This window comes from Pimephales promelas, chromosome 3, assembly GCF_988280905.1.
Source record: "Pimephales promelas chromosome 3, fPimPro1.hap1.1, whole genome shotgun sequence".
Taxonomy (NCBI): domain Eukaryota; kingdom Metazoa; phylum Chordata; class Actinopteri; order Cypriniformes; family Leuciscidae; genus Pimephales; species Pimephales promelas.
Window position 1 is genome coordinate 49,618,390 of NC_142771.1, and position 13,076 is coordinate 49,631,465.

Here is a 13,076-nt window from a genome sequence, read left to right on the forward strand (position 1 = left end):
CACAAACAAACTCAGTGTGGTTTGTAAATACAAAACATCACTCACAAACTAATGCATATTGTTCTGCAAATAAAAAACGTACCTATCAAACAAATACAGTATGTTTTACATATACATAGAAACGTATTTCTTCAATGACCAAAATATCCTGCAAGTACAAACTAAAATCTTTAAAAGTACAAAACAAAATTCTACAAGTACAAAACAAAATTCTACAAGTACAAAACAGAATTCTACAAGTACAAAGCAAAATTCTACAAGTACAAAACAGAATTCTACAAGTACAAAACAGAATTCTACAAGTACAAAGCAAAATTCTACAAGTACAAAACAGAATTCTACAAGTACAAAACAAAATTCTACAAGTACAAAACAGAATTCTACAAGTACAAAGCAAAATTCTACAAGTACAAAACAAAATTCTACAAGTACAAAACAGAATTCTACAAGTACAAAGCAAAATTCTACAAGTACAAAACAGAATTCTACAAGTACAAAGCAAAATTCTACAAGTACAAAACAGAATTCTACAAGTACAAAGCAAAATTCTACAAGTACAAAACAGAATTCTACAAGTACAAAGCAAAATTCTACAAGTACAAAACAGAATTCTACAAGTACAAAACAAAATTCTACAAGTACAAAACAGAATTCTACAAGTACAAAACAGAATTCTACAAGTACAAAGCAAAATTCTACAAGTACAAAACAGAATTCTACAAGTACAAAGCAAAATTCTACAAGTACAAAACAGAATTCTACAAGTACAAAGCAAAATTCTACAAGTACAAAACAGAATTCTACAAGTACAAAACAGAATTCTACAAGTACAAAGCAAAATTCTACAAGTACAAAACAGAATTCTACAAGTACAATTCTACAAGTACAAAACAGAATTCTACAAGTACAAAACAAAATTCTACAAGTACAAAACAGAATTCTACAAGTACAAAGCAAAATTCTACAAGTACAAAACAGAATTCTACAAGTACAAAGCAAAATTCTACAAGTACAAAACAGAATTCTACAAGTACAAAGCAAAATTCTACAAGTACAAAACAGAATTCTACAAGTACAAAACAAAATTCTACAAGTACAAAACAGAATTCTACAAGTACAAAGCAAAATTCTACAAGTACAAAACAGAATTCTACAAGTACAAAACAGAATTCTACAAGTACAAAGCAAAATTCTACAAGTACAAAACAGAATTCTACAAGTACAAAGCAAAATTCTACAAGTACAAAACAGAATTCTACAAGTACAATTCTACAAGTACAAAACAGAATTCTACAAGTACAAAACAAAATTCTACAAGTACAAAACAGAATTCTACAAGTACAAAGCAAAATTCTACAAGTACAAAACAGAATTCTACAAGTACAAAACAAAATTCTACAAGTACAAAACAGAATTCTACAAGTACTAAGCAAAATTCTACAAGTACAAAACAGAATTCTACAAGTACAAAACAAAATTCTACAAGTACAAAACAGAATTCTACAAGTACAAAGCAAAATTCTACAAGTACAAAACAGAATTCTACAAGTACGAAAAACCGTCACGTGACTTTTGGCACTATTTTTCCGCGTCCAGGCAGAATCAGATTTTCTCACAAATACAGCTGCGCAACTTCCTCTTCTAGAACAGTAGATGGCGCTAAGATAAGGGATCAATTTTCTGCCTTTGCCCATGGGAAAATGAGCGGTGAACAGGTGTGTTTCTGTCCAACTTTATCTATAATGGGGTCTATGCCCAGCAGTGTTGTGCAAGTTACTTCCAAACTGTAATACATTAGGTATTACTTGTTACTGTTTCATTACCTTACAATATTACTGTCTCAGAATTGTAATGCGTTACATTACTCATGTATTACTTTTGAGTTACTTTCACCAAAATAACTAGAACAACTTTGGGGCTGTAACGATATGCAATATGAAACCGAAATTGCGATTCGCCACACGACTCAGATCCACGAACAGAATCGCGACACACCTCTCCCAACTCCAGCGTTATTCTCCTTACCGTCCAGATCCAATGCTGCCTTATCTTTAAATTAGGCTATTAGTATTGTTTGAAGTTAACATTATAAAATATGTAGACCTACACCACAAAACTAGTTAAGGAGCATTATGGACATTTGCAGTCAAAACTTGAAATAAAAATTCTCAGAAAATACATGTATTGAAACATATATAGGCTACTTCCTCAAAGGACTCCAGACATTAGACAAATATCAGTCTATGTTTTATTTTTAATATTAGGGAAAAGACACACATTCATGCGTGACAAAAAAAAATAGGAGGCAAAATATATTTTTTGTAATTCTGTTAATTACACTGAGCAAATCGGATGAGGAAGGGTTGGCTCTCCAGTCTCCATAGAACTTAAAATATTCATTTTATTTTAGTTTTCGTGTTCGCATTTATGAGGAAAAAACAATGTTACAGACGCGACCGCTCTGAACTGGCACTAAAAGACTGCTTTAAAACTTTCACATAGTCTGTTGCCTTTAAGAAGTAAAAGCAGACAATACACTGTAATACAACTGTAATTCAAGCCTCACTGAACATGTAACGAGTAAAATATTACTGAAAATTGATTAGTAATACCTTACACTACTGCGTTACAGCAAAAAGTAATATGTTACTGTAATGTATTACTTTTGTAATGCGTTACTCCCAACACTGATGCCCAGCTGCACTACTTCCTGAACTTCAGCCAGCTCCTTGTTTCCTGTCTGCCATTATTGGCCAAATTGATTAATTCAGGTGTACCTGACCTCAGTAGTCATGGCAACAATAATCAGACACACCTGAATTAATCAATTTGGCCAATAATGGCAGACAGGAAATAAGGAGCTGGCTGAAGTTCAGGAAGTAGTGCAGCTGTGCATAAAGCCCATTAACCTTATTGAGGTTTTGGAAAATGTTTATTATATAGACAGAAATCAACATTAGCACTTAGTAGTAACATACTCCACTCTAGCATAAGGGAATCTATAAGCTGAAAGCTCTGCCATCATGCTGCTTTTACATTTTTGTAAAAATGTTTCATTTACTGAATGACTCTATTTCTTTCGTTCTCCGTAAATTAATGAGACCATTTCATTTAATTGAAAGGGTCCCACTTATTCATTAATTTAGTTGGAATTCAGTCCGCGTAACTGTTAATGTAATAAAATAATGAATGAACAAATCAAACAATATACAGTTGTTTCTTCCCTGTGATGTAGGCTATTGTCCAAATTATTATTTTGGACAGACAAATGAAACCCTCCTTTCAATTAAATTAAATGGTCTCATCACAGTAAATTCCCCGGTGTTAAATTTAACACCGCTCGGTGTTTATATGGGAACCACCAGCAGGGTGTTAAAAGTAACACTGATACAGTGTTAGAGGTAATGAGATTAATTTAGTGATGATTGAGCATTATTGAAGACACCTGGTGTTAACAAGCAGAATCACCGAAGGAGAAAATCACAAATTGTAAGCCACCGTTATGGTGATCAGTGTTTGCTTTTGTAAGAAAAAATGAAGTGGACGTCGAAGATCTCAAAAATGAAGTTTATTTACAGCATAGCAGTGGCAAGGCACACGAAGCACCTTGGGTTCACCGGCGTCAGAATGAACCCCGAACATTCAAATCTTCAACCTTTTATCCTGTTACTGTCCTCTTAATGTAAATGAAGTTGCTCTTGTCGTAACAGCTGTGTTCTGTCTTTGATCTTCTTTCAAATAAGAACGGCCAAATGTTTAAGGTGATAACATCTCTTTGAAGCCCCCTAATCAAGATGGTTCTTGAATACCTGCTGTCCTTCCCACGCTATAGGTGATGAACATGACTGTGATACATTTAAGATTGAAAGGAATTGATTCTATGATAAATAAGCTCTTTTAAGTGAAGGAACCTTTTAATATAATCTATATTGGAGTGGAAGTTGGATCGGAGCAGACTATAATTTCTTACACTTTAGTTGGTCTATTGACCCTTATGTTTTCACTTTAACTTTGTTTGTCTGCTGTTATAGATTTATAACAGTTAAATGAACAAAGAAAACTGTGATCTGATATTGTTGGTTATGTTTTGACATTATGTTTTGGATCACTGCTACATAGGCTGCCTAAAGGATAGAAATTTGACGGCCCAGAAAGTCAATGAAGAAAATGTTTAAATATTCCACGTGACAACAGTGGCTCAAGTATAAGTTTATATATTGAATTGAACTGAAGTAGAGTTGAAGAAGATCACAATTCTCGTGCATGCGTCGTGGAAATCTCTTGAACTCTCATCTCAGGCCTACAAGGAAGAAAAGGAATAGTCGAATAAAGTCGTTATTTTTGTTTGTTTTTTTTGCACAAAAAGTATTCTCGTCGCTTGATAAACTTATACTTGAGCCACTGTTGTCAGCTCAACAGCTCATTCTGTCTATAATGTTATGTTACACCAGCAATAATTTATATGATTATAACTAGGGGTGTAACAATACATCGATATAGATCAATGCATCGATCAAACGTCCAACGATAAGATGCATCGATGCCACACATAAAATATCGATATACGGTACCTTTATTTTGACACACTCCACATCTTGGGCACATAGTACACTTGGCACATAGTATCTAAATATCGATTAATCGATCGATATAGCCCTGAAGCGAATCGTAAAGTATAATTTTTTGAGGTATTTGCAAATATCGTATCGCTGGCTGAGAGAATCGATATCGTATCGTGATTAAAGGGTTAGTTCACCTACTAACCCTTTAACTGTCAGATTTACACCCCTAATTATAACACTGTTGACAATGTGTAACGTTTAGTACATTTTGCTTACTATTACTATGTAGAAATAGAATAAAAGTACTGTATGCAATTAAAAACGTTCCTCCTTCCTCCACTGGTAGAGATTAGAGGAATTAAGACTAAAAGTATTATTTATTTATTTTTGTTTTTAAAACAGGAAAAGATTTAGGACAATCGGGCCTGGCTCAGTATAAAACTGATTTTAATCAGGTTCCTGCTCTGCAGAACATAAAAACCGCATACACAGCAAAGCTCACACACTAGACAGCTAGAGACAACAACAGACACACAAACCAAGAATTGGGCAGCATGAGGGGCTGTAAAGCCATCTCAATGGTCACAGATATACTGGTCCATCAAATGGCGAGCAAATGTTATCTTAAATAGTCTTCTTAATGTGATATTTCTGATGTGCTGTGGGATCTCATTCCAGGTTTTTGTAAGCACATAAGAAAAAGATCTCTGTCTATAACAGTTTCTAAAAGCCGGTAAAGGCAAGAGTCCATTTGTAAAAGATCTCAGACCTTGAGCTAAGTTTTGGAACCAATTCGGTTAGAGCAGTTACAGTGTGTCCATTTGAGATTTGATGAAACAGGTTTATCCCATGGCTTATTTTATAGTTCTGAAATGTCAAGGCATTACACAAAGATAGTGCAGTAGTAAATTCCCTGGTGTTAAATTAACACCGCTCGGTGTTTATATGGGAACCACCAGCAGGGTGTTAAAAGTAACACTGAGGCAGTGTTAGAGTTAATGAGATAATTAAGTGATTAATTGAGTGATGATTGAGCATTATTGAAGACACCTAAAGCAGAATTACAAGGAGAAAACCTAACTTTCAGGTCACCGTTATGGAGGTGAGTGTTTGCTTTAGTTGGGCTCTTGACCCTTTTATTATTAACTTTACATTTGAATTGGCTGTTGCATCTGAGTTATACCTGCCAGATGAACAAAGAGACAATTTATATGATGGTGTTGGTCATGTTATGACATTCATTTGAAATATATGTTCGTGGATAATTTTGTAGGTCACAACATAACTGAGATTGTACAGAAATATCCAGAATGTCAGATATAATATAATGGATTTCTACAAGTTGTTAGAAAAAAACTTCTTATAGGCACACATAAACCTCAAAATTCAGTCAATGCTTCTCAACAATGGTGACGAGCAGAATATTCAATTAGGAAAAGTAAATTACATAGACAATTCAGATCATAATTTATTCATACCGCAATGCATGATGGGAGCCATTAATGAGTTGTGATTGGTGGAAACAAGGATTATTAATGTCACCATGGTTGAGATACACAGGCTGACTATTTATGTCTGTGTTTCTAAATAAAGATGAAAGTGATTTGATCAGAATAGTTGTTATTAAATATTTTCGGTTAAAAGAAAAACACGGATATGCTGCACAATCACTAAACTGTTACTAACAAGTTAAGCCAATTCATCTGAAAAGTTAGATTTTTCAGATCACAGCATGATTATGTGAAAACATAACCAACAATATCAGATCACAGTTTTCTTTGTTCATTTGACTGTTATAAATTAATAAAAGCAGACAAACAAAGTTAAAGTGAAAGTATAAGTGTCAAGAGCCCAACTAAAGCAAACACTGATCTCCATAACGGTGGCTTACAATTTGTGATTTTGTCCTTCAGTGATTCTGCTTGTTAACATCAGGTGTCTTCAATAATGCTCAATCATCACTCAATTATTCACTTAATTATCTCATTAACTTTAACACTGTATCAGTGTTACTTTTAACACCCTGCTGGTGGTTCCCATATAAACACCGAGCGGTGTTAAATTTAACACCGGGGAATTTACTGTGATTAATGTATGGAGAACGAAAGTAGCTAATAGATTCGTTCAGTGAAGATAATCACTAATTTCATTTCACACGCGTCTTATGTAGATTATTAATATTATTTTTTTTAAAGCAACATATGATATAGATTTCAGCCTAGATTCCAATATCCTAGAGAGAGTGATGTGCTACTAGCGGTAATATGGATTTTTGTCAAGAAATAATTAACATTTTGCAAAAGAAAACCTCAATAAGATTAATTATATAAAGTAAGACAGAAACACACCGTTCACCGCTCACTTTCGTATTCCATTACATTAGCTACTCAATCTGAGGGATTACATCCGCATTGAATTGCCTTTTATAAGTGTAAGAATTGTGGCCATCTAATTCTGTTTACTAAACTGGGCTATTCTGGTGGGTGCGGTGATGCGGTGGTGACGCGTGTAACATGTAGGGTGGCACTGCCAATAAAGCACCATAAAGCTGTCACAAAGAACCGGCAAAAGATAGGCTATGTAAAATATAGCAAGAAGATATTTTAATTGTTTATTAATAAACAAGTGTATCTTTGTCAGTGTGTCGGCTGAAAACATGAAGATGACAATGCTGACTCGCGATCTTTGCAGTGAACGCACCAGGATTAATAATCTAGCCTACATAAAACGCGTGTTAAATGACTAAAGTAGTGATTATGTACACTGAACGAATCTATTACTTTCGTTTCGTTCTCAATAATGAAAACATTTAATTTAATTGAAAGGAGGGTTTCATTTGTCTGTCCAAAATAATAATTTGGACAATACATCACAGGGAAGTCAAGTCAAGTCAAGTCACATTTATTTATATAGCGCTTTTCACAATACAGATTGTATCAAAGCAGCTTCACAGTGATAACATGTAAGTAGCACAACACAGATCAACAACATTGCTAAACACTAAATAAATAACCCCAACTGAGCAAGCTCAAAGCAAGCCAAAAGCAAGGCGACAAGAAACAACTGTATATTGTTTGATTTGTTCATTCATTATTTTATTACATTAACAGTTACGCTGACTGAATTCCAACTAAATTAATGAATAAGTGGGACCCTTTCATTTAAATGAAATGTTCTCATTAATTTATGGAGAACGAAAGAAATAGAGTCATTCAGTAAATGAAACATTTTTACAAAAATGTAAAAGCAACATGATGGCAGAGCTTTCAGCTTATAGATTCCCTTATCCTAGAGTGGAGTTCGTTACTACTAAGTGCTAATGTTGATTTCTGTCTATATAATAAACATTTTCCAAAACCTCAATAAGGTTAATTATAGATAAAGTTAGACAGAAACACACCTGTTCACCGCTCATTTTCCCATGGGCAAAGGCGAGCAAATTGATCCCTTATCTTAGCGCCATCTACTGTTCTAGAAGAGGAAGTTGCTCAACTGTATTTGTGAGAAAATCTGATTCTGCCTGGACGCGGAAAAATAGTGCCAAAAGTCACGTGACGGTTTTTCATACTTGTAGAATTCTGTTTTGTACTTGTAGAATTCTGTTTTGTACTTGTAGAATTCTGTTTTGTAGTTGTAGAATTCTGTTTTGTACTTGTAGAATTTTGCTTTGTACTTGTAGAATTTTGTTTTGTACTTGTAGAATTTTGTTTTGTACTTGTAGAATTTTGTTTTGTACTTGTAGAATTTTGTTTTGTACTTGTAGAATTTTGTTTTGTACTTTTAAAGATTTTAGTTTGTACTTGCAGGATATTTTGGTCATTGAAGAAATAAGTTTCTATGTATATGTAAAACATACTGTATTTGTTTGATAGGTACGTTTTTTATTTGCAGAACAATATGCATTAGTTTGTGAGTGATGTTTTGTATTTACAAACCACACTGAGTTTGTTTGTGAATCATTGGGTGTGAGTAAAACACATTTTGTTTGTGTGTGAGGTTTAGGCACATACTTCGCTCCATAACACATCCGTGGGTTGCTCTGCGTCCCTACCGGAGGGGAGCTAATCTGCGGAATCTTCGCCTTGTACCACTTGGCCTGCAGCAGTCAAATGGCATCTCAGTGGACGATGTGAGACCAGAAATCAGGTTGGCGCTGATAAACGTTCGTTCTTTGAGAAATAAGACTTTTATTTTAAACGAGTTCATTAAAGCTCGAAACTTAGATTTTTTTATTCATTACGGAAACATGGTTGAATGCCGGGGATATGTCTGTCTTTGGAGAGGTGGTACCTTGCAATTTTGCAGTTCTTAATACCCCCCGAGAAACGGGAAGGGGAGGCGGTGTGGCCTCTATTTTTAAGGATACTTTTATCTGTAACAGGCTCAATATAAAGCGCTTTTCAAGTTTGGAACTCCAAGTATTTGAAATGCAACTGTCATTTCCTATGCTTTGTGCTAATGTTTACCGACCACCTGGACCTAATAAGAACTTTATGTCAGAGATGTCTGTTTTTAACGGATATTGTTGTGAAATATGAAAAAAATATTAATACTGGGTGACTTTAACATCCATGTATGTTGTCCAACAAATCCTCTTTCAAAAGACTTTTTAAATCTCATTGACTCTGTTGGCCTCCAGCAAATATGTTAACGGTCCCACACATATCCACGGACACACTCTGGATTTGATTCTGTCGCTTGGTTTATCAGTCAGTGACATTATCATAGATGATCTCCTGGTCTCTGATCACAATCCTATTTTATTTACTGTCCTTCCCCCATGTCAATCCGAAAAAGTCTGCACTACAAAGAGACTGGCTCGGTCGATTAAAAATATACATGGGGATTTTAATAAACTTTTTATGGACTCTATGCAGGATGAAAAAATTGACCTATTATCACCCCGGTTTAGCGTGGAGGAGTCGGTTAATGTTTTTAATTCTGTTTGCTCAGACACACTTGATCAGGTAGCACCTCTTCGGCAGGTGAACAATAAGCGCAAACCCACTCCATGGCTAAATGAACAAATTAGATCCCTTAGAAGGGAATGTAGAAGATGTGAACGGAAATGGAAGAAAGATAAGTTGCAAATTTCCTATGAAATGTTGAAAGACTCGCTGTCTAAATTTCAACGGCCTGTAAAATCTGCTAGGACGAGCTTCTTTGTAAATGCTATTGAGAAAAATCGCCAAAATCCGCGATTTCTTTTCTCAACAATTGATTCTGTTTTGAATCCTAAATTGGAGGCACCTCTGGTTTTTTCAACTGATTTATGTGAAAGTTTTTTGCACTTCTTTATCGATCGTATATCCGAGGTCCGGAATAATATACAGCAGTGTACATATGATGGTACATCTGTGCCATCATATGCACTAGAAACGATCGTTAACTTATCGCAATTTGAGCCTATTTCTATCCCTATTTTTAACAATATGGTTTCTAAGCTGAAATTAGGGCTGGGCGATATGGCCAAAAAATCATATCTCGATATTTTTTGGTCAAATGGCGATATACGATATATATCTCGGTACTTTCTACGTTTTCTATTTAGATAAAGAAAATCTTTATATTTTAATATGTATATATATATATATTCACATTCGGCCCAATGATATCCTACAAACAATGTTGATATTGAAGGATATGGAAACAAATATAATATAGGCTATGCAATATATTATGTGCAAAAAGCTTTTGTTTTTATATTGACTAAAAGCTAAACTAAAAATGAAAATAAAAACAAAAACAAAAGCACAAACTAATTATATTAGCCTGCATTTGATTACCCCATTACAATCACTTTCACTTTCATTAAAAATATATACTTGTAGGTTTAAAATTCCACATATGGCACATTTATTTTCTCCAACAACAAATATTTAAGCAATATGTTTATTTTAGTCAGAATTATTGCGTACTACGTAGTACTATTCACGCGCATGCGCGCGCCGGCGCTCGTTCAAGGAAGCATGAATTTTAGCGGAGATTCACTTGCAGAAGCTCGTCCTCTTCTGACATGGACATATTTGTTGTGAAATGGACATATTTGCTTTACTTTCTAACATTTACAGATGGAGAATATGTGAAATGTAAGTTGAGCACTGAGGAAAGCACCACATCTCAAACGCATTAAACAGCGCAAGTATATCTGTCAGTCAGCAACAGTGTCTGTCAGAGCATTTGACCGGGCAGCAAGCTGCCTTAAACTTGTTAACTATATCAAAGTGATTTTGACGCAATTAATATAAGCTTGTGTCATGTTTAGGACAAATTGTACTACGTAGCCTAGCTACTTTCACTGCAGCAGCTCACACTGCAACCTCCGCTATTTTTCAGATGTGCTCATATCAAACTACTGTATCGATATAAACGGTATTGCCTCATTCCATATCGTTTCAAAAAATATAACGATACATCGTACATACTCGATATATCGCCCAGCCCTAGCTGAAATCCACTTCTGCTCGACAAGACATTTTTCCGACATCTCTGTTAAAGCAAACCATAGAATCGGTTGGCCCATATATGGTTGCTATAATTAATAAAAGTTTACTCTCAGGGATTGTCCCCGAGTATTGTAAACATGCCGTAGTTCAGCCTTTGCTGAAAAAAGAAAATCTAGATAGGAGCGCTCTTTGCAACTATAGACCTATCTCAAAACTTCCATTTCTGGCAAAGATCCTAGAGAAATGTGTTTTGCCTCAATTAGAGGCATTTATTGATGAAAATCATGTTGGTGAAGTACTTCAGTCGGGATTTAAGAAGCACCATAGTACTGAAACAGCTCTATTGAAGGTCTTTAATGACATCTTTTTGGCAACCGATCAAGGGAACGTGACTGTTCTCCTGCTGTTGGATCTCTTGCGGCGTTTGATACAGTTGACCATAATATTCGTATCTCCCGGCTTGAAACATGTGTAGGCATTTCTGGCAATGCCTTAAATTGGTTTAAGTCCTATCTCTTGTTGAATTGATTGTTTTTGGTCCATCTGACCTTGAAAATACATCCGAAGCCAAATTGGGTCCTCTGAGCCTGTTTAGAAAACATCATGTAAAAAATCTGGGGATGATTTGTGATAGTGCACTTAAATTTGACAAACAGGTAAACGAAATCGTTAAAACGAGCTTCTTTAAACTGAGGATGATTTCAAGAATTGAGCCTTTTTTATCCCATAAAAATCTGGAAAAAATAATTCATGCATTCATCACTTCAAGAATAGATTACTGCAATTCTCTATATTATGGTGCCCAAAATAAAGTCTTAGAAAGACTTCAGATGGTACAAAATGCGGCTGCAAGTCTGTTGACAGGCACTCGCAAATTCGACCATATTACTCCGGTATTAAAATCACTACATTGGTTGCCTGTCACTTTTAGGATTCAGTTCAAAATGTTGCTTTTTGTATTCAAATCTCTACATGGGTTAGCCCCATCCTATATTGCAGATCTAATCCAGGAACAAAAGTCGATGAGATCACTACGATCAAATTCTCAGAAACGCCTTGACGTTCCTCGGTCAAAGATGAAATCTAGAGTGGATCGCGCATTTGCGGTCGCAGCCCCTAAATTATGGAACAGTTTACCTCTATATATTAGGGACCTTCCTACACTTAGTCAGTTTAAAAGTCACTTGAAAACCTACTTTTTTATGATAGCGTTCGATCAAGATAAGCGTGAAGGGTGCTAGTGTTTTTCATTTTTCTTTATAAATACATGTTGTTGATTGATGAAGCCTATATTACCTAATTAGATATGTGGATGTACATTTTTTTTTTCTTTTATTCCTCTGTCTATGGTTTTATTGTCTGTACAGCACTATGGTCAACTCTGTTGTTTTATTCAGTGCTTTATAAATAAATTTGAATTTGAATAAAATATAACTCCAGTAAAATGATAATTAGTCCTGGAGTCAGTCCCAGCATGTTTCTCTAAGTGAAACGGTCTGAAGTTAGCAGTTTCCCCGCCGAACACGAGATCCAGCACCACTACCGTGGACACGGGAGGACAGACACCGTCTGCTTACACTTGTTTTAAACCAGTTTCAGGGATTAAAGTTCTCCGTCGCTACGACGGATTTCCGTTAATTGCAGCGAGTCTATGACGGATATCCATCAATTGCAGGGTTCCCGTCTGCCCTTATGACTTAAATTAACTTTTCATAATTTTAAGGCCGTAAATAGGCTTTCATTTCGCAAACGTGTGATAAATGTCTTAATTTTAGTTTGAATAGGTCTTAAATTCAGGAAAGATGATGCGTATTCACCCTGCTGAGGGGGGATGTGATAAAGCCTGGAGTGGAGCGAAAGCATGTAACTCCGGTTATCAACTCTGCCTTTTTTCATCAACACCACTGTGCCTCTTTTCATTTATAAATGAACATAATTATTATCATAAACATATAAATGGCCACACAAATGTGGTTCAGGCAACGCACATTGATTATCATATATTTATAACAACACGAAATATTGCTAAAACACAAACCTGCTTCTTTTTGTTTTCATTTTAAAAATA

The 13,076-nt window shown here is 35.1% G+C and overlaps 1 protein-coding gene across 2 annotated transcripts in view; it reads right to left on the minus strand.

The window, feature by feature from the left end:
- Positions 1–13,076, minus strand: part of LOC120476342 (hydroperoxide isomerase ALOXE3) — a 52,263-nt gene that overhangs the window by 22,770 nt on the left and 16,417 nt on the right. The gene's annotated exons all lie outside the window — the stretch shown is intronic.